We start from the raw sequence: 21,571 nt of genomic DNA, 5'->3' as shown, positions 1-21,571 counted from the left end.
TTATACCAGTTTACTTTTAAATCTCTTTCATTCCAATCTTAGTCCTGACCATGCATAAAATTCTTTTCTAAAGATTCCTATTTGACAAACTTTCTACAACTTTCTTTTTTCTTTATATTTTGTCCTAAGTTTTCCCTCCAAACAACCAGTCTCATTTTAGAACAAAATTACTTTCTATTCCTCAACAAAAATCTATTCCCACCTTTTCTGCCTTTCTTAACAAAATCACATCTGTATCTTTGGGGTAAATCCCCAACAGTGCAATTGCTGGGTCGTAGGGCAGGTCTATTTTTAACTCTTTGAGGAACCTCCACACAGTTTTCCAGAGTGGCTGCACCAGTTCACATTCCCACCAACAGTGCAAGAGGGTTCCCTTTCTCCACATCCTCTCCAACATTTGTGGTTATAGCAGCAATGTCCACAATAGCCAAACTGTGGAAGGAGCCTCGGTGTCCATTGAAAGATGAATGGATAAAGAAGATGTGGTTTATGTATACAAAGGAATATTCCTCAGCCATTAGAAACGACAAATACCCACCATTTGCTTCAACGTGGATGGAACTGGAGGGTATTATGCTGAGTGAAGTAAGTCAGTCGGAGAAGGACAAACATTGTATGTTCTCATTCATTTGGGGAATATAAATAATAGTGAAAGGGAATAGAAGGGAAGGGAGAAGAAATGGGTAGGAAATATCAGAAAGGGAGACAGAACATAAAGACTCCTAACTCTGGGAAACGAACTAAGGGTGGTGGTGGAGGGGAGGAGGGCGGGGGGTGGGGGTGAGTGGGTGACGGGCACTGAGGGGGGCACTTGACGGGATGAGCACTGGGTGTTATTCTGTATGTTGGCAAATTGAACACCAATAAAAAATATATTTATTATTAAAAAAACAAAACAACAACAACAACAAAAAACAAAATCACAAACCTTACTTCTGTTTTTTTTTTTTTTACCCCTCTTGGGGCTTGAGCTTGCAACCCTGAACTTAAGATTTGAGCTGAGATCAAGCCACCAACCATGCCACCCGGATATCCCACATGCCTCACTTTGTTTGCATACAGAGTTGTTTCCCTTATTATTTCTAGTAGTCTTGATTGCATTTATTAGAATTCTTAATGCTTAGAAATCTTACTTTCCATTGAAAACTAAATAGTAAGCAATTCTGAACTGTTATACCAGAATTCTTTGGATTGGCAAATTTATTAATATATGTCATAATTTCCAGAAACATGCTCTTTATAAAATTTTAATGTTGATAACTCTAAAGAAATGTCTATTTAAACAACTTTAAATTTGCTTTAACATTAAATATTTTTCCAGATCACATGAACTTAAAAAACATCTGGGTTAGTTTCCTTCTTTCTGAGTTTTAGAAGGCCTATAAACCAATTACACAGAGCTCTTTTACCAAGTAATTTTAGCAATACCATTCAGAGGTAGAAAAATATCTCACATTTACAACCTACACATGTGGATACACACAGAGATAGATGTAAAGATCCTATAGGTACTAATATTTGTAGAGAAGATTTTAAGATTTGTATTTGTCCCTGGAATTAATCTGGAGGTGACTGTGCTAGAGTTTGAACACAAGAGCCAGTTTAGCAGTTTGTATTTTAAAAAGTCTTCTTCCCACCCCCACCCCACCTTTTTTTTTTCCTTCAGTGTCAGTTGATTGTGGGTTATGTTTACATTTCAAGCACAGGACAAGTCGTATAACATCATGAGATGGAAAAAGAACACAAGTTTTGGGATCCCTGGGTGGCGCAGCGGTTTGGCGCCTGCCTTTGGCCCAGGGCGCGATCCTGGAGACCCGGGATCGAATCCCACGTCGGGCTCCCTGTGCATGGAGCCTGCTTCTCCCTCTGCCTGTGTCTCTGTCTCTCTCTCTCTCTGTATGACTATCATAAGTAAATAAAAAAAAAAAAAAAAAAGAACACAAGTTTTCCCAGAAAGGACTTTGGGTTCCTGAAGCCAATGATTAACAAGCCTTTAAGGTAAATAGGGGAAGATTCAGGATCAGTAAAGGAATAGGTGAATTTTGGATTGCCTCTAGAGAAGCATTTCTAGCTTCGTAAATTTTGTAAGATAAGGAAAGCTGCTTTCAAATCCTCACAGAACTGGGTTGCAAGTCAAATAACTTTATAGGTTGATCTACTCATCTGATTCCATTTTCCTCAATTTGCTTTTCCCCCTCCGGGTACATTTTATTAGTTTCCTGCATGGATAGTATCCTGTCAGGGTTTTTAGAAGTTTTGAAATACCAATCAAAATACGCATCCCACTTAGATTGTCTAATTCAATGGCCAGCTTTCTCGAGTTGGGTCCGCACATAGTAATTAGGTATTTTAAAGGATCCTCATTTAGGCCATTTGAGAGTTAAAACCATCCGAAGTATAATCCTTAAAAAAACCTTCTGACCTCCTTCACCCAGAGATTTCTAGGCTCAAACTTCAATAAGGATTTAATCCCACAGGGTATTGACCAAGGAAATTTTTCTTTTAAAACATTTCCCCTGAGCGTTCCTTTAGGCTTTGCAATTAACAAAACAGAGAGCACTAATTATTGTGGCAGAGCCAAGCTCACTTTTTGCCCAGTCCTTTCAGGTGCTGAACAAAGGATGTTCAGGTGGATGTTCCCTTAACCTCTAAGGTCATGGGATAGGTGAGTTCAGTCACCAGGGACCAAGTGGGATGGTCCTAGTGGAGAACCCAAGGTGACCAATTGCCAGAGTTAAGTGAGCACTAGATGAGCGGCTGCTGCCAACAGCTTTGCTCTCAGACCACCCAGGCACACAAACCACCAACATGCCCCATCTGGGTGGCCCAGATTTATAACCCAACTTAAAGGGATCATCGTTTGGGGTACTTTAAATTCAACATAACCCAAAGGGGTGTTGAAAGCAAAGAACTTTTTATCACTTGTTACAAGCAGGGAGACAGGGAGACAGCTCTCAAAGCACTGTCTCTTTACTCATAATTCCTTTTCTGTGGAGTCTTGTAATGCACAGAGCATGAGGGTAGCTGGTCAGCTTGGGGTTTCCCCCACGGACAGTGGGCTTTCCCTTCTTGGCCCTTTTATCCATGCTTGCTCCCTTTTCTGCCTCCTGCCTGGTTTGACAAGTGTTAGAAGGTGGAAGACGGGGAGGGACTTCAGACTGAGAAGGCACTTTGAGACAGAAAAAACAAAGCAGGCAACTCCACACAGTTTACATAGCAGCTATGGTCTGCAAAGTCCAGACCTTGGTCTACAGATTTTATAGGGCAAGGGGATGCCAGGAGGGCACTGTAGTGATTTATATGCACTTTAAACGATTTGTATGCTCTTAATTGACAGCTAACATTTAACTAGATCTCAAGGTGTCACCTGTGCATCAGGGAAGGGAAAGACTTACCTCTAACAGATTCATGGGAGGCCAAAGCAAGCCTCTCTATATTCCAGCCTTGGTAAGCATTTCTAAGGTACATATATAAGTGTCCTTGGTCCTGGAACATATAGCCCCAGAGAGGTCATCCAGTGGGTATGAACAAGATGGAGGGCCAAGGATGGGGTTAGTACTGTCAGCACTCCCACACTCGACCTTCGCCTTTGCTCCTCTGTCAAAATCCGGTTGTCCATATACATTTGGACCTATTTCTGGATTTATAATTACATCTTTTTATTTATTTGTCTGCATTTATGTCATCACCAGACCAATTTGATCACTGTAGCTTAAAATAGGTCTTAAAATCAGATACTGTTAATCCTGCAATTTGGTCTTTTTTATTTATTTATTTATTTTTTTTATTTTTTTAATTCATGATAGACAGAGAGAGAGAGAGAGAGAGAGAGAGGCAGAGACACAGGCAGAGGGAGAAGCAGGCTCCATGCAGGGAGCCTGACGTGGGTCTCGATCCCGGGACTCCAGGATCAAGTCCTGGGCTGAAGGCAGGCGCTAAACTGCTGAGCCACCCAGGGATCCCCAATTTGGTCTTTTTAGAGACTATTTTGGCTATTGTAGGTCCTTTGTATTTTCATGTGAATTCTGGAAACAGTTTGTTACTATCTACAAAAATTTATGGTGAGACTTTGTTATTTTTTTTTTTTAAGATTTTATTTATTTATTCATGATAGACATAAAGAGAGAGGCAGAGACACAGGCAGAGGGAGAAGCAGGCTCCATGCAGGGAGCCGGACATGGGACTCCATCCCGGGACTCCAGGATCGTGCCCTGGGCCAAAGGCAGGTGCCAAACCGCTGAGCCACCCAGGGATCCCTGAGATTTTGGTTTTGATGGTGATGGGCTATACATCCATTTGGGAGAACTGAAATATTAACAATGCTGAATGTTCCATTTTATTATTATATGGCATAGCTCTCTGTTTACTTAGATCTTTAATTCCTCTCAGTGGTGTTTTGTGCAGGTCTTTTCCATGTTTTGGCAGGTTGGTTTCATGTTTTTTTTTGATTCATCATTTCATGTTTTTTGGTTCCATCTTTAAAAGGAAGAAGAGTGTAGGGTTTTTTGTTTGTTTTGTTTTGTTTTTATGAGCAATTTTAGGTTCACAGCAGAACAGAGGAGAAAGTACAGGAGTACCTATATACTCTCTATCCTCATATACACACAATCTTCCTCACTATCAACATCTCACACCAGAGTGGTACATTTCTTACAACTGACGAGCCTACACTGACACATCATAATCACTTACATAGTTTATACTAGAGTTCATTATTGATGTTGTACATTCTATGGGTTTTAGCAAATATATAATGATATTTATTTACCATTATAGTATCATACAAAAAGTTTCACTCCCCTACAAATTCTCCATTCTTCACGATTCATCTTTCCTTTCCCATTAACCCCTGGCAAACATTGTTCTTTTTACTGTCTATAAGTTTTGCCTTTTCTAGAATATCATATGTATCGGACTCAATAGTATGTGGCCTCTCAGGTTAGCTTCTTTCAGTTAGTAATACACAGTTAAGGTTCCCTCATATCTTTTCATGCCTTGATAGCTCATTTCTCTTTAGTGCTAACTAATACTTTATAGTCTGGATGTACCACAGTTTATTTATCCATTCACTTACCAAATGATATCTTGGTTGCTTCTAAGTTTTGACAATTATGAATAAAGCAGCTATAAACATCCTGATGAAGGTTTTGGTGAAGGGCATAAGTTCTCAGGTTCTTTGGGCAAATATGATGGAGCATGATTACTGACTGGGTCATGTGGTAAGAGTATGTTTAGTTTTATAAGAAACTACAAACTGTCTTCCAACAGGGCCATACCATTTCAGATTCCCACTAGCAGTGAATGAGAGTTCCTCTTGCTCCACATGTTCTCCAGCATTTGGTGTTATAAGTGTTTGGGATTTTTGCCATTAAATAGATGTGCAATGTTATCCTATTGTTTTAATTTGCAATTTTCTAAAAATGTATCATTTGGAACATCTTTTTATATGTTAATTTCCCATCTGCTTATCTTCTTTGGTGAAGTGTCTGTTCAGATCTTTTGCCCATTTTTTAATTGGATTGTTAATTTTCTATTGTTGAGTTTTAAGAGTTCTTTGTATATATTGTATAACAGTCCTTTATTAGATGTGTGTTTTTGTAGACATTTCCCCCAGTCTATGGCTTGTCTTATTCTCCTGACAGTATTTTTTGCAAAGGATAAGTTTTTAATTTTAATAAAGTCCAGCTTATTAATTCTTTCTTTCACCGAAGATACCTTTAGTGATTATCTAAAGAAGTCATCACCAAACCCAAGGTTCATTAGATTTTCTCCTACTTTTTCTTCTAGGAGCTTTAGAGTTTTGTATTTTGCATTTAGATCTATGAATCATTTTGAATTAATTGTTGAGGGTGGAAGTTCTATTATCTATATTTATTTTGTGCAAATGGATATCCAGTTGTTCTAGTAGCATTTGTTGCAAAGACTATCTTTTTTCCACTGAATGGCTTTTGCTCCTTTTCAAAAATCAGTTGACTATATTTGTTTCAATGATCTATTTGTCTGTTCTTTTGCCAATACCACATTGTTTTGATTACCATAGTTTTATAGTTAGTCTTGAAATAGGTGGTGTCAGTCTTCTGACTTTGTTCTTTCCTTCAGTGTTGTGGTGGTTATTCTGCATCTTTTAATTCTCCATATAAACTTTAGAATCAGCTTGTCAATATCCACAATAACTTGCTGGGATTTTGATTTGGGTTGCAGTAAATCCATGGATCAAGTTAGGAAGAACTGACATCTGACAATATTGAGTCCCCCTACCCATGAACATTATTCAGTTCTTTAATTTCCTTCATCATAGTTTTTCTAGTTTTCTTTATGTAGATTTTGTTCATATTTGTTAGATTTATACCAATGCAGTTCATTTTGGAGGGTGCCAATGTAAATGGTATTACATTTTAAATTTCTAACTCCATTTGGTCATTGCTAGTATATAAGAAAGTAATTGACTTTTGTATGTTAACTTTGTAACCTGAAACTTTAAATCACTAATTAGTTCCAGGAATTTTCTGTGTGAGTCAATTCTTTGGATTTTCTTTTTTTTTTTTAATGTTTTATTATTATTATTTTTAAAGATTTTATTTATTTATTCATAGAGACAGAGAGAGAGAGAGGCAGAGGGAGAAGCAGGCATCATACAGAGAGCCTGATGTGGGACTCGATCCAGGGTCTCCAGGATCACGCCCTGGGCTGCAGGCGGGGCCTGCCCTTCTTTGGATTTTCTACATAGATAATCGTGTCATCTGCAAACAAAGACTTTTATTTCTTCCTTCCCAAACTGTGTATCTTTTATTTCTTTTTCTTGTCTTATTGCATTAGCCAGGACTTCCACTGTGATGTTGAAGAGGAACAGTGAGAGAAGAAATCCTTGCTTTGTTCCTGATCTTAGTGGGAAAGCTTCTAGGTTCTCAACATTAAGTCTGCTGTTAGCTATAGTTTTTTGTAGATGTTCTTTAACAAATTGAGGAGGTTCCTTTCTATTCATAGTTTGATGAGGGTTGGTTTGTTAAGTAGATATTGATTTTGTCAATTTTTTTCTGCATCTATTGATATGATCGTGTAATCGTTCTTTAGTCTGTTGATGTGATAAATTATATTAATTGATTTTTTTCTTTCTTTCTCTCAGCTTTATTGAGGTATGATTGACAAAAACATATTTAGGTTGTACAAAAGTTTTAAAAGCATAAAATGTGATGATTTAATATACATGAGCATTTTAGAATGATTACCACAGTCAAGTTAGTTAACATATCTATCACTCACAGTTACGTGTGTGTGTGTGTGTGTGTGTGTGTGTGTGTGTGGTGAGAATATTTACCATCTACTCATTTGGAAGATTTCAAGTATATAATACAATATTACTAACTGTGGTCACTACACTGTATGTTATATCTCTGGGATATCTCCATCTTGCATAACTGTGTAACTTGCATAACTACATAAACTTTGTATCTTTTGATCAACACATTCCCATTTCCCTCATCTGCAAGTCCTAATAACCACTGTTCTGCTCTTTGGTTCAATGAATTTGCTTTGTTTTTTGTTTGCTTTTGTTTTAGATTCCAAATATAAGTGAGATCATTTGGCATTTGTCTTTCTGTATCTGGCTTATTTCACTTAGCATAATGTTCTACATGTTTATTCATGTTTTCACAAATGGAAGAGTTTCTTTCTTTTTTATGGTTAAATCATAATATTTTAGTGTATGTGTGTGTGTGAGAGAGAGAGAGAATTTATTTATTTATTATTTATTTATTTATTTATTTATTTTTTAAAGATTCTTGATTTATTTATTTATTCATGAGAGATACAGAGAGAGAGAGAGAAGCAGAGACACAGGCAGAGGTAGAAGCAGGCTCCATGCAGGAAGCCCGATGTGGGACTCGATCCCGGGACTCCAGGATCACGCCCTGGGCCAAAGGCCAGTGCTCAACCGCTGAGCCACCCAGGGATCCCCGAGAGAGAAACATTTTTAAAATCCATTTTATCTGTGGATGAATACTTAGGTTGTTTCCATTATCTTGGCTATTATGACTAAAGTTGCAGATGAACATGGAGTGCAGATATCTCTTTGAGTTATTGATTTCATTTCCTTTGGATATATTCCCAGAAATGGGTTGTTGTTGGATCATACAGTAGTTCTATTTTAATTTTTTCGAGGACTTTCCATATTGTTTTCCATAATGCCTATATCAATTTACATTGCCACCAACAGCACACAAGGGTTTTTCTTTATACCCTTGCCAACACCTGTTATGTCCTGTCTTTTTTATAATAGTTATCCTAACAGTGTAAAGTGATACTTCATTGCAGTTTTGATTTGCATTTCCCTGATGATTAGTGATCTTGAGCATCTTTTCATGTACCCATCATCATTTGTGTGTCTTCTTTGGAAAAGTGTGTACTCAGGTCTTTTGTCCATTCTTAAATCAGGTTATTTGAATTTTTTTATTTTTTATTTTTGCTATTGAGTTTTATGAGTTCCTTATGTATTTTGGAATTAACTTCTTATCAGATATATGGTGTACAAATATTTTCTCCCATTATGTTGGTTGCCTTTTAATTTTGCTGATTGTTTCCTTTACTGTGCAAAGCTCTTTATTCTGGTATAGTCCCACTCCTTGACTTTTGCATTCATTGTGTATACTTTTGGTATCATATATATTAATTGATTTTTTTGAATGTTGAACTGGCCTTGCCAACCTGGCATAAGTCCCAATTTGTCATGGGGTAGGGACACTATTTTTTTCAATGATAAATTTCAGTTTCTAATTCTTTGTTTCTAGTATATAGAAATACATTGTATGTGGATCTTGTATATTGATCCTGTAATTTTGCTAACCTGATCTATTGATTCTGGTAACATTTTTGTAGAATCTGCTGGATTTTCTATGTAGGCAGTCATGTCAATATTGGTGAGAATGTAGCCAAAGATTGAGGGGGGACCCTCTGCAATCTTCGGAGCTCTTTTTCTGTGCATCTATTTTATGGTGTCCTACTCTACAAACTCCGGCCCTTTGGCTTCCTGAGCTTTCAGATCTCTCTTCTTATCTTGAGGGAACTAATGAGTTTTACCTGGGTTCCTTCACTCTGTACCATTGCCTGGAAATGTTTTATGGTGAAGTCATAGGATTTGTTACCTGTCCCTCAGGGACCATTGTCCTTCATTTCCTAATGTTCAATCCCTTGAAAATTATTGTTTCATGTATTTTGTCTGGTTTTTTGAGTTGTGGTCTTTTGGGGGAAGGGCAATATAAATCTTGTTTCACTGCATCTTGGTCAGAAGCTAAAACTTGAAGATACCTTTTCACATAAGAATGTATTAATGTATTTAAATTTTTATTAAAGGAAACACTATATTTTGTATTTATGTGCTGTAGTTTATGCACTATTTCCTTATTGAAGGATTTTTAGATTGTTCCACTTTGGTTTTTTTTATAAATGAGATGTAATGCATGCTCTTCTCAATATTATCCGAATCGCACTGAATTTTGCATGAAATAAATACTGAGATCCTTAAAATTGCATACATATCAACAAAATTAAATGCCTAGTACTTGGCCAGAATTGTATTAAGCAATGTATATAATCATATTGAGAATTCTTATTTAAAGACATGGTACTTAAAAGAATTAAAGCATAAAGTCGGGATCCCTGGGTGGCGCAGCGGTTTAGCGCCTGCCTTTGGCCCAGGGCGCGATCCTGGAGACCCGGGATCGAATCCCACATCGGGCTCCTGGTGCATGGAGCCTGCTTCTCCCTCTGCCTGTGTCTCTGCCTCTCTCTCTCTCTCTCTGTGACTATCATAAATAAATAAAAATTGAAAAAAAAATTGAAAAAAAAATTGAAAAAAAAAAGAATTAAAGCATAAAGTGGAATAATAAGAATACATAGCTACATTAAATTTATCCAGAGTCCTAGGGGAATTAGGTATTCTGGATAAATGCCAGTTTTGGACAACTGTATGCTTAAAAAATGAGCTAAAAAATGATTTGAACTCAACCTAATTGAAATCCTGAAAACTGTATTACACACTTCCTAACTTTAGTATAAAGAATAAAATTAATTTCACCATATCTTAATGATTCACAATCATTCTTATAAACACAAATACATATATGCTGATGTAGAAGTTGTGGGATGTGGAGATGAATCAGTACTGGCAAATGCCATTAGGATTAAAGAGGTCGAATGGCCATGCATTTTAGCTAACTTCCTGGTAAAATGTCTCTTTTCTTCCAAGTACTTTCATAGTGCACATTTTATCTTAGACTTTGTATACCAGTGGTTAGAGTGGTTTATATCTTTTTATTCTGTTATATTTTTATTTCCTGGAAGGCAGGAACACCCTGTTCTTCGTGTTTTTAAACCCCACAATTTCTAGGTAAGTATTAGATATGATTAATTAAGTGAGGTACACAAAGGACTTAGGAGAATTCTAAGTTCAAACTCTTTTTGGATGAATTGGGGTATAAATAAATACATAAGTTAAAACAACAACATTGAAAAGGCTAGCAGTCCAATATTACAGCAAGACAAATAGTTTGTATCTTAATCTAAAATTTATCTCTGTACATGCTCAAAGTTTAGTAACCTCTCTGTGGACCAGCAAGAATACACAAAGAGAGAGAGAGATGAATAAATTGGAAAAAGGAATCTTTCCAGTAACTCTAAGGATAAAGAAATTTTACCTTTTGGCTTCTCAGGAGGAAGAGGAAAAAACCTTAGTTTGAGTGTTTTGTGTCTTCTTTCCCATCCAATACATCATCATAAGGCCAATGAGAGAGGGAGATTTTTAAGATCAACATAGTAATTAGTTAATTGAGCAAATGTATATATTTAGCACTTACTATTCAGTTGTCACTTTGCTAGCAAAATTCAGAATCTACTTTTTAGGTATTTACTAAAGTAGCCCTGGTTTATTTCTTTTGAAATGGAGTTTTTCCTTAGGATCAAGAAAATAAACCCTAACAAGGATAAATTGGAAATTAAAATATAAGGAACTCCTCAAAGACTTTCCTTTCCACTCTGAATAATTCTTGCTTTGGCCATTTGAAAAGTAAATATGGAAAAAAAATAGCAAGTCCCCAGTTTGAGAAAGAGGATTCCCATAACCTTTAGGAGGATTTTGATATACATTGATGTAATTACAATCTACATTTCACATTTTATTCATAATTTATGATTGCTACCCTGGCCCACTTTTCAAGCAAGGTCTAAACTAAGAGGGAAATATTTTTCTTCCTATTTTATTTTATTTTATTTTATTTTTTTATGTGTATTGAAACAGTTTTATTTTAAAATTTAAAAGTACAGAGCATAGCTGGATCTCTTTTTTTCTATGGGGATTGCTTACACATCCCAGAGAGTGGTGTGAAGTAGGCTATAGGAAACATGCACTGCAGGAAAAAAAAGCATAGTGAGAAACATGTTAATATTGTTTCTAAATTTTTAACCATATACTTTGGAGGAAAAAATTATCTTAGAAAAATGATGAAGAATACAGATGGTCCTGGCTTATAATGGTTCAACTTATGATTTTTAGACTTTACAATGATGCAAAAGCAACACAGAATCCATAGAAACCACACTTTGAATTTTGAATTTTGATCTTTTTGTGGGCTAGTCATATGTGGTAAAATATTCTCTCATGATGTTGGGTAGCTCCCAGTCAGCCACGTGCTCATGAGGATAAACAACCAATACAACTATGACCATTCTGTACACATACAACATTCTGTTTTTCACTTTCACTGTTTTTCACAGTATTCAACAAATTACATGAGATATTCAACATTTCATTATAAAATAGACTTTGTGTTAGACAATTTTGTCCAAGTGTAGGCTAATGTAAGTGTTCTGAGCTCATTTAAGGTAGCCTGGTCTGAGCTATGATCTAGGTAGGTTAGGTGTAATGCATTAAGTGCATTTTTGACTTAAAATGGATATATTGGGATATTGGGATGTAATCCCATCACAAGTTGAGGTAGATCTGTGCTGAATTCAACACTCACACTCTTTTTTTAATCTGCTGACTTCTAAATGTAAAAGATTCTATTTTAGAATAAATCCTTCTCTGACAAATTTTCTTTCCTGATACATTTTGGTATGTGGTTAATTTTATAAATTGCCTAAAATATAACATCTTTCTATTTTGCTAACTCATTGAATCAGTTTTGTAACAATTGAATCAAGGCCTGAATGAAAGGATAATAAAAATAAGGTAGATTAAGAATAAGTACTTCAAACAATGGAAAAGAGTTACTTCAACATGTTCTTTTCTTGCCACAACACACTCAAATGGGCACATCTGGATCTTGACCTTCTGAAAAAGTTATGGAGATGTAAAGCAACAAATACTATTTACAATTATACTATCATATCTTGACCAATGTCTCCCCATTTTTACTCCCCAACCCTCACTCCTGCAAACACCCTTCTATTCTCTGTTTTTGTGAGTTGACTCCTTTACATTCCACATATAGATTAGGTGAGAACATGCTGTATTTGTCTTTTTTGCGTCTGGCTTTACTTATAATGTCTTCCAGTTTCATTCATATTGTTGCACAAAGCAAGACTTCCTTTTTCCAAAAGGCTGAAGAATAGGCTAAATAATATTCCAGCACACGTGCATGTGTGTGTATGTGTATCATTGTATATACACACACACGCACATTGAGTGTACATATATATATCCCATTTTCTTTATCCATTCTGTTGATGGACATTTAGGTGGTTTCCATATCTTAGCTATTGTGAATAATACTGTAGTGAACATGGGAGTGCAGTTACCTCTTCAAGAAGGCACTATTAATGGGGCATCTGGGTGGCTCAGCCAGTTAGGTATCCAGCTTTTGATCTCAGCTCAGGTCTTGATCTCAGAGTTCTGAGTTCAAGCCCTGTGTTAGGTTCCATGCCCAACACGAAAGAAGGCACTATTATTAAATATATCTTCTTGCTAACTAAGACTATTTATGGATTTTTAACCCATCACATGAAGAACATCATGGCTAATATCACCAGCATCATCACTTGGTCTTCATTTGATTTGGTCATTTGGACTGTCACTCAATGTCAATAGCATCATGGTGGTTCATGTGTCAGGCTAATGGAAACCACTGGTTTTAAAATAATGGTCAGTAGAATCACATCCACATCTGTGGATGTACTTCAAGTCTCAACAAAGGGGAGCAGCTAAAGGCTAAATGGGCAGACTGGTCTCTGGCCCAGGGTTTGAATTAGAGCAATTTCACATTTCTCTGTTTTATATTTTGGAGTTCTATGAAAGTTTCCCTTTGAAAAAAGTTTTCCTTTTCCTGTACAAAGAAGGTACTTGAAAACCTATGCTATAAATGCCTTGCTGTGGTCTCCTTATTTCTCTTTTCTTAATAAAAATTTATCCATGGGTAAAACTAAAATGAAAATGGAACCAAATACAAAATCAGTGCCAAAGCATTATAATGATTCATAATTGCTGTAGTTATTAATGGCATATCATTAATGATAGCTCACTAAGGGATGTGGCAGTGGAAAAATAAATTGCAGGTTATGTCTAATTCTCTTTACCTGCAACTTCAACTATTTCTTCCAATTTTAGAAAGCAGATAGGAAAGCAAGTGAGTGAGAGAGTGGTACTATTCAGGGGATAACCCTGAATCCATTCTAATTTAGAAGAGAAAGTAAATCATTTATATGATTGACATTCTAATTATTACTATTAAAATTATTTCAACACCCCTCATTATTAATGACATCATACTGTTTGAGGATTTTCTATAAGGAGCTGAGAACCAGAAGTTACTGAACTGATTTTAAAATATAAAATTTTTGGATTGCAAAGGATACAATCTTTTGAGGACACCTTTGATTTTTGAAGTGTAATAGCTCTTTTTCTATATTTATTATGATTTTTAAAATCATAATCTCAACAGAAGATAGTCTGTGTAGCAAGAGAGAAAACATCCTTGGAGGATGACTATTGATTCTGCATCACAGGATCAGTGTGAGAAACTCACGAGGTCATCTGTGAATGATGCCCATTCATTCCAGGAAACAGTTCTTACTCCCCTGGAGTGAAAAGGAAAAGGCATAGCTCAGATAAGCAGTGTAGCCAGGAACAGTGAGTGAAACCGGATTAATAAGTTACTTGAAATGAAACTAAACAGCTTGTTTGTAGTAATATAATTCTCAAAATACAGTTTTGTGGGAAATTTGGATCTGTAGAAAAGTGGGATTTATGATAGAAATATAATCAGGGGCATAAAAATCTGTACTATTAGTAGAAATCGGTAGGCCAAGGCTGTGCATGTTCTCTTCAGGAATAACTCATAGGTTTACAAGTGATTTATTTAAATTAAAACTGTCACCCACTAACTGTGCTAGTAAGCTATGCCAGCAGTGAATATGAGCGAGGCCTGGCAGCGTAATATATGGAACAATGATACCCGGAGAATACTTTCAATAACCTGATCCACCTTCCTTTGTTTTATTTTATTTTTTTTCAGTAGGCTCTACACTCAGGGTGGAGCCTGGTGCCAGGCTTGAAGGCGTGACCCTGAGATCAAGACTTGAGGTGAGATCAAGAGCCAGACACTTAACTGGCTGAGTCACCCAGGCACCCCACCTTCCTATATTTTAATAATGGGTTGAGTGTGAATGGGTTGGGTGGGAGGTGGGTATGCAGGGACCCCTAAAGGAAACAGGTAGGGGGTGAAAATGTCTAAGAGAGAAAATGCTTCTAGACCTCCTTTCTTCAACCAGGATTTCTGAAAACTTTCTGGGTTGCTGCTTTCAGTGGCACATGTGGAAATCCAAATAACCAATCCAATAAAATTAGATATAGTAACTTTCTTGACTGTATCTTTATAAATTGGTACTTATTTCAGACAAATGAGTAAGAGTTAAGAAACTGGGTGCCACTAACATTACTAACAGAGATCATGAGAATTTGTAGGAATTTTGTAGGGATTTTGGTAGAAATATAATCTTTGTAGGAATTTCACTTCAAAGTCTGAGAAAAAAAATGCCTAAGGCATGTTTTATGGGCCAGGTGTGCTTTGAAGGGCAAATAGCTGATGACAACAGAACTTGAGGGCATTCACGGAACATGCCAAAGAGTGAGGTGAGACTATATTTGCTATACTTGAATCAAGAAGGAATATCCCCAAGTAGATACATCATTGCTTTTTCTCCAATAAGCAATATTGTGGTTGAAGATGTGGCTCTGCAGTCACACAAACCTAGGGTGGAACTCCTGATTGGTCATGCATCTGGTAGCCTTGGATAAATGATCTAACCTTACCAAGACTCACTTTCCCTATTTTTGAAATGGCATGATGATGGTAATTTTCTCATAACATGGGATTAAATTAACTCTTGCAGAATGGCTGATAACACTTTTTGTATAGAGGGAGGAAATTAAGAGACCAGGTGCTTCAGGAGGGCTTTCTATAAATATAAGCTGTTGTCCCCCTCATCAAAAATACATGGCAAACTTGGAAGAAGAGGTAGTAACATCAGCTTGAATTTAAGACAATTTTAGATGATCTGAAAAATTAGTAGAGCCAATTGCCGGAGGTCTGTTTGCATGAAGTGTGAAGAGCTTTTAAAAGAGGAAGAAAGAAGGAGTGAAGTATGGTCTATCTGACCTCATGCAATGTTTGTCTTTTGTTTGTCAGATTTGGCATTTAACTTGAGAGACTGAAGATAGAAAGAGACAGTTTCCAAAGCATATATGACAATAGGATTCTGACCCATGTAAGAAACCTGATTCCAGACCACAATTTCTTTAGCAGCCTGTTCCGGAAACCAAACCACAACCCACCCAACAGCCCAAGATGGTGAAGGCTTAGTCAGTAACTGTCAAGTTTCCTTTTTTGCCCCAACTTCCAACTCAGGACTGGGCAAATAAGGCCAGATATGCTCTCCAAACCTATTACCTAGGATGGTTCATTTTTAATTAGTCTGCTTCTACCTCTACCATAGCAACAGTTTCCAATCAGAGCATACCTGGAGGCTTCCCTTTTTTCTTGACAAAGCTTTTCCATAGCCATGACTGCCTTTGAGTTTCCTCTAAACCCAAGTGATGGGGGTGCTGATTACCTTGTTATAGCAAGCTTTGAATAAATATCCTCTGTTCTCATTTGGGTTGTTTTCATTCATTACCAATATCTACAGCACGTATATTTGTTTTCATGAAACAATAATGTTTGACATTAATGTACGAAATTATCATTGAATAAAATGAATGTTTAATCCTGTACCTCTGGGTATTCACAAGCCCTGGTTTGAGGATTTTTTTTTTTAATTTTTATTTATTTATGATAGTCGCACAGAGAGAGAGAGAGAGGCAGAGGAAGAAGCAAGCTCCATGCACGGGGAGCCCGACGCGGGATTCGATCCCGGGTCTCCAGGATCGCACCCTGGGCCAAAGGCAGGCACTAAACCACTGCGCCACCCAGGGATCCCTTGAGGATTTTTTTAAACAATTTTATTCAACTATAGTTTACATACCATATAATTCAAACTTTGGAAGTATTCTCCCAATCTGAGTTGATATTTCACTTTCTTAATTCTATCTTTTTTTCTTTTAAAATTATATCTTTTGACATGTTAAGAGTTTTTAATTTTAATAAAGTTCAATTTAAATCAATTTTTTCTTCTATGGATTATGCTTTTTGTGTCATTTCTAAGACATCTTTGTTAAACTCAAGGTCAAAGAAATTTTCTGTTATGTTATTTTCTGGAAATTTTATAGTTTTAGCTCTTACACATAGGTCTTTGATCCATTGTGGGTTTATTTTTATGCATGGTGTGAGGTTAAAGTATAGGTTTATTTTTTTTGCATATGAATATGCAGTTGCCTTAGCACCATTTGTTGAAAATGCTGTCCTTTCTCCCGTTGAATTGCCTTGACACCTTGTCAAAAATTAATTGACCATAGGTATGAGATTTTTTTTCCCCTAGATTTTCTATTCTGTCCCATTGAGCTATATATATTACACTGTCTTGATTACTGTAGCTTTATAGTAAGTTTGCAGTCAGGTAGTATAAGTCCTCCAATGTTGTTCTTTTTCAAAATTGTTTTGGCTATCCTAGATCCTTTGTACTTCCATATGAATTTTGGAGTCTAATTTGCCATAGACCTCCAGGCGGTTTAGGTGCTGAGATGAGTCAGGGCTTGGTGGTGCAGGCTGGCAGTCTGTTTCATCTCTAACTCATTTTAGCAGATACTATGTTTAAGTGAAATAAATCTGCAATAAAATTCACCAGAAGACCTTGGAAAGCTATTTCTTTTCTTAATTCTACATTCTCTACTAACATCTCTGACTTCTCTAAAGAATCCTTTTTCTTCATTCTCTGAAATGTCCTTTTCTGCTTTTGTTCTTTAACATGGACATTCCTCAATGCCATACAAGCAGTCACATCTGCTAATGTGTATCTCCAAATGTTTCATTGAGAAGAGCAGGAAAAAAAACTAGGATTATACGTTTACTAAATAAGAACTTATTTGTGTAATCTGAAAATGAGGATGTGGAATATAGTAATACATATACACATACATTTATTTTTGCAAAAAAAAGTAGTGGTAGAAATTGTCTTCTCTATAAACAGGTGGTGCTCAGAGTGAAATGGCTCCCTTTATGAAGAAAAAAATATATGCACAATACACCTATGAATGTGGGAGAATGGCGATTCTGTTATTGCATAACTACCCACTAGCTAGGTAATATTTAAGGCAAGTGGCAAGATATTCTTTTTCAGCTTGCCTATTAGAATTCTCAATGTATAAAAGGCTGAGTTTTGGTTTTCTTATATTGCTGCTATTTAAAATCAACACATGAATTTATTTGTATTGAAGTTTCTAACAAACTGCAGAACTTTTAAAAGTGGAAAAATTTGAAGCACATTTTAGCATTAGTAAAGCACCTTAAGTGTAGTAGATATTCAATTAAATTTAGATCTGATGACATAGCATTTATTTTACTTTTTTAAGTTTAAAAAGACACTACATACATATTAGGGTATATTTTATATAATATTAATATAAATTTTGTACCAGAAAAAACAAAAACAATTCAAACATTCTACCAGAATCTGTCTATGTATTATTGTTGAGGGAACAAAACCAAATAACTTGGGATTAAAAAAATAATGCTAGGAATTTAAAAATAATTTTCTCAGCAGCAATAAAGTAACCAGCTCTCCAAGCATACTATTTTATTCACTCAGAAGAAGTAAATTCGAAATGTGTGTAAACCTGTCTAGTTGAGTACAAAGTAAGCAGAATCACTTTATATTTATTATGTAATTGTCTTGACATCTTTGATACTTAGTGGGTCTCAGTGCTGATTGAAGGGGATTGGCAGAAACTCTAGGCTTTGAAAGTTGAGTAATTTTCATCTAATTGCACTGTAAGTATCTCAGGAATATTAATAGCCATCAATTAATAGAGACTTCTTGAATTTACATGTAGATATCCATATATTAATAAGTATATATGTAAATGAATGTGTATTAGTAGGTAAGTGCTTTAGAGCAGTGCATGGCTGACAATAAGGAGTGATTATGAATTAGTCATCATGTGGACATATTAGTGTTATCTATATATTATTTCACTGTATGTTATTAAATAAGTGAAGGAAAATCCTGCTCTTTTGACTGTAAATGGAAGTAGGTGCCTCTCAGTATGAACTTTTGACTCTGATGCTGCCCATTTCAATAGTGAGCCTGTGGTAACCATATAATACTGAAGGATCACCAATTCTCTCAGCACTAGGTATTAATTTTGGCATCATCTTGCCAAGGAAAGGAAGAAATGTGACATGGATGACTGAAGTAAAGAGCCAAAAAGAATGATCCTGCAAAAATGATACGTATTTTACATTAGGATCTGACTTTACTTTCTCCTTTGAGGTTTAGACTTTTTGCTGCTGAAATCAGTAGGTTTTTTTGTAAAACAGATCACTTTCTTTTCATGTGTGATTCTCTAACAAGGAGTCATGATTTAATATATGTTAATTAAATGAATAAAAATATTTTTCAGACTATTCATTTTTATAACAACAGTGTGAGTGAAGGGTAGGTAGCTTCTGACATGCCTCTCAATGAATGAACTCTACTTCCTGGTATTCATGTTTTCATGGAATCCCGTTGAGCGTGAGCTGGACCTAATGACTTGCTTCTAATGAACAGCAAATGGCTAAATTGATGGAATATTACTTCTGTGTTTGAGCTGCTATCATTCTCTTACACTCTCTCTTGCTATGGCCATTTTATGAGCTATTCTTTGGAGAGCCTACCTGACAAGGAAGGAATTGAGGGAAACATCCAGCCAATAGCTCATGAGAAATAAGGCATGAATGAGTACAACAGCCTTTTAAGATCTGAATCCTGCCAACCACCACATAAACGACCTTGGAAGTGAATCCTGGGTCTTGAGTGATGTTCAGGGCTGGAATACTCACCTAAGTTATACCTGGATTCTTGATCTAGAGAAACTGTGAGATAATAAATGTTGTTTTAAGCCCCTAACATTTGAGGTAGTCTGTTCTACAGTAATGGATAATGAAAACAATAGGTAAATTGAAGAGCTGAATATTTACTCAGTGAATTTGGGTTGTGGAGACAGGCAATTTGGTTAATTTTGATGTCAGTTATCTGTGATAGTTATAAAATGTTTCTCAAGTTAAAAAGAATTATACAATATTATGAATCTAATATTGTATAACACGATTTTCCTAAGAATTTTCCCTGCTCTCACTCCACATCCAGCCTGAGCTTTATGATCTACTTATTTTATACATATGATATAACTATGATATTAGAATATTTCTTTATACATAATTATACATAATTACTAAATAGCCAAATGACAAAAATAAAATAATTTGACAAAAATGCTTTGTATGTCATCGCTGTAGGCCATATCATGTCAGGGAACATAAAATATAGGATTTATCTGTTATACATTCATTACCCATGAAGAAAGTTACTTCCCATGGGGTGTTCTTGGCAGAGTGCTCCTTTGAGATGATCTGCCTGGATTATACCAGTCATGATACATTACATCATACAAGAGAATGAGGGTTGCCACTGTCAAATGCAATGTGCCAGATGGAAATTGTCAAAGAAAATTTTCTTGGAGCTTACATGATATAAATTTTTCAGTGCTTCTCCTCACCCTAAGTAATTTGTAATTCAAACAGTGAGTTGTAGGCAGGTAGAATTCTGAAAAAAATGTGATTAAAGATATTATGTCAGTTATATATGCCCTATTAGGAGTTAGCCGTATTTTCTTCCTACAACTTTGGGCTAATGTATCCAGGTGAGGAGGTATGTAAGGCTGAAGTTTATTGAGTCAACTCACTTTGCCAGACAAACTAAATGAAATTTAGTGATGTTTCTACTTTCACTTTATTCCAGGTCTAACAATGGTTTTGTGCAAGTTTGACAGCTCCTGGTTTGAAGTTTTTCTGTTAACATGTTGTGGTTTTCATCTTCTGATGAGTATAGCAGATTCTAAATAATTTAGCTGTTAGCTTAAGGGCAGTTTTTGTGATGATACAGATTCTTTTCTTCTGGGTCTATATTTAGGGCACTCTAATTAAGCACTTCAACCAGAAGCAAAAGGCAAGCTCTGGTTATCTTGCAGTTTGGCTTATTGGCTGTTTTGATAAAGAGAGTCAGTGGAGGAGGAAGTTGGATTTAAGAAAAAACATCCACTAATTTCAGTGATCCATATTAGTTTGGGTCCTGTTAACAAAGGTCTCAAATTGATTGGTTTTAAATTTCAACTCTTGCTGGATCAGTACAACTGGTCAAGATACGATAGGAAAAAAATTATTCACGAGGATGGGAATTTATCCTAATGCTTTGTCGTTCTGTAATTGACGGTTATAAATACTCTTAACATTATTGCTATGGATAATTGGATAAACTTAGCCTTTTAAACCATGAGTCAAATTTACTAACTTTGTGGTTATCTGCTGGTCTGCTTAGAGAGAAATTGATCCTGATTATCTGTTATTTGCTCGGATTACTTGTAATCAGTCAGATGTAGCAAGTTTTTCTGCATACTAACAAAGTCTGCTTTTCTTGCAGAGGCTTCTACTGGTTGTTGCTTTCAGGTACCTTGAAGAAATCATTCTTTCCAACATCACATAAAAGATGAAATTCATGTTCCAATTTGACAGTGATGGAAGAGAATGGTTAATTATTTTTATGTATTTAACTTTAGAGTTATTACTCTATTATAAAATCACCTAAATAAAAATTCTTTATTCTTTCAAGAAGAAAAATCTATGGTGTTTTTTGTTGTTGTTGTTTTATAAATTAAAGTGTGGTTTGAAAAATAAAGCTCTACGAAAAAATTGTGCCTAGTCTGCATTGTCTTTCAGCTTTTTAGAGAGAAAGGAAAAGCATGTCAGCCAGTCCAGAAAGATTGTTCTGAAGATATTTGCAAAGTTTGTCATAGATATGACTGGTTGGATCAGGAAAAATGCTTCTTTCTTAACTTTTATGTGAACTGGGTCAGTATCCTTTTATATATATTAATTTTTATAAAAAATGTATT

The 21,571-nt window shown here is 35.8% G+C and overlaps 1 long non-coding RNA gene across 1 annotated transcript; it reads left to right on the top strand.

Moving 5' to 3' along the window:
• The first annotated feature begins 1,930 nt into the window (after positions 1 to 1,930).
• LOC119868033 lies at positions 1,931 to 21,290 on the top strand. Its single transcript, XR_005385633.1, has 3 exons — positions 1,931 to 1,998; positions 14,502 to 14,569; positions 21,100 to 21,290. It is a non-coding gene; the product is annotated as an uncharacterized LOC119868033 (long non-coding RNA).
• Positions 21,291 to 21,571: the final 281 nt, after the last annotated feature.

This window comes from Canis lupus, chromosome 38 (assembly GCF_011100685.1).
Source record: "Canis lupus familiaris isolate Mischka breed German Shepherd chromosome 38, alternate assembly UU_Cfam_GSD_1.0, whole genome shotgun sequence".
NCBI classification, from domain to species: Eukaryota; Metazoa; Chordata; class Mammalia; order Carnivora; family Canidae; genus Canis; species Canis lupus.
This window is presented reverse-complemented; position numbering and strand designations above follow the sequence as displayed.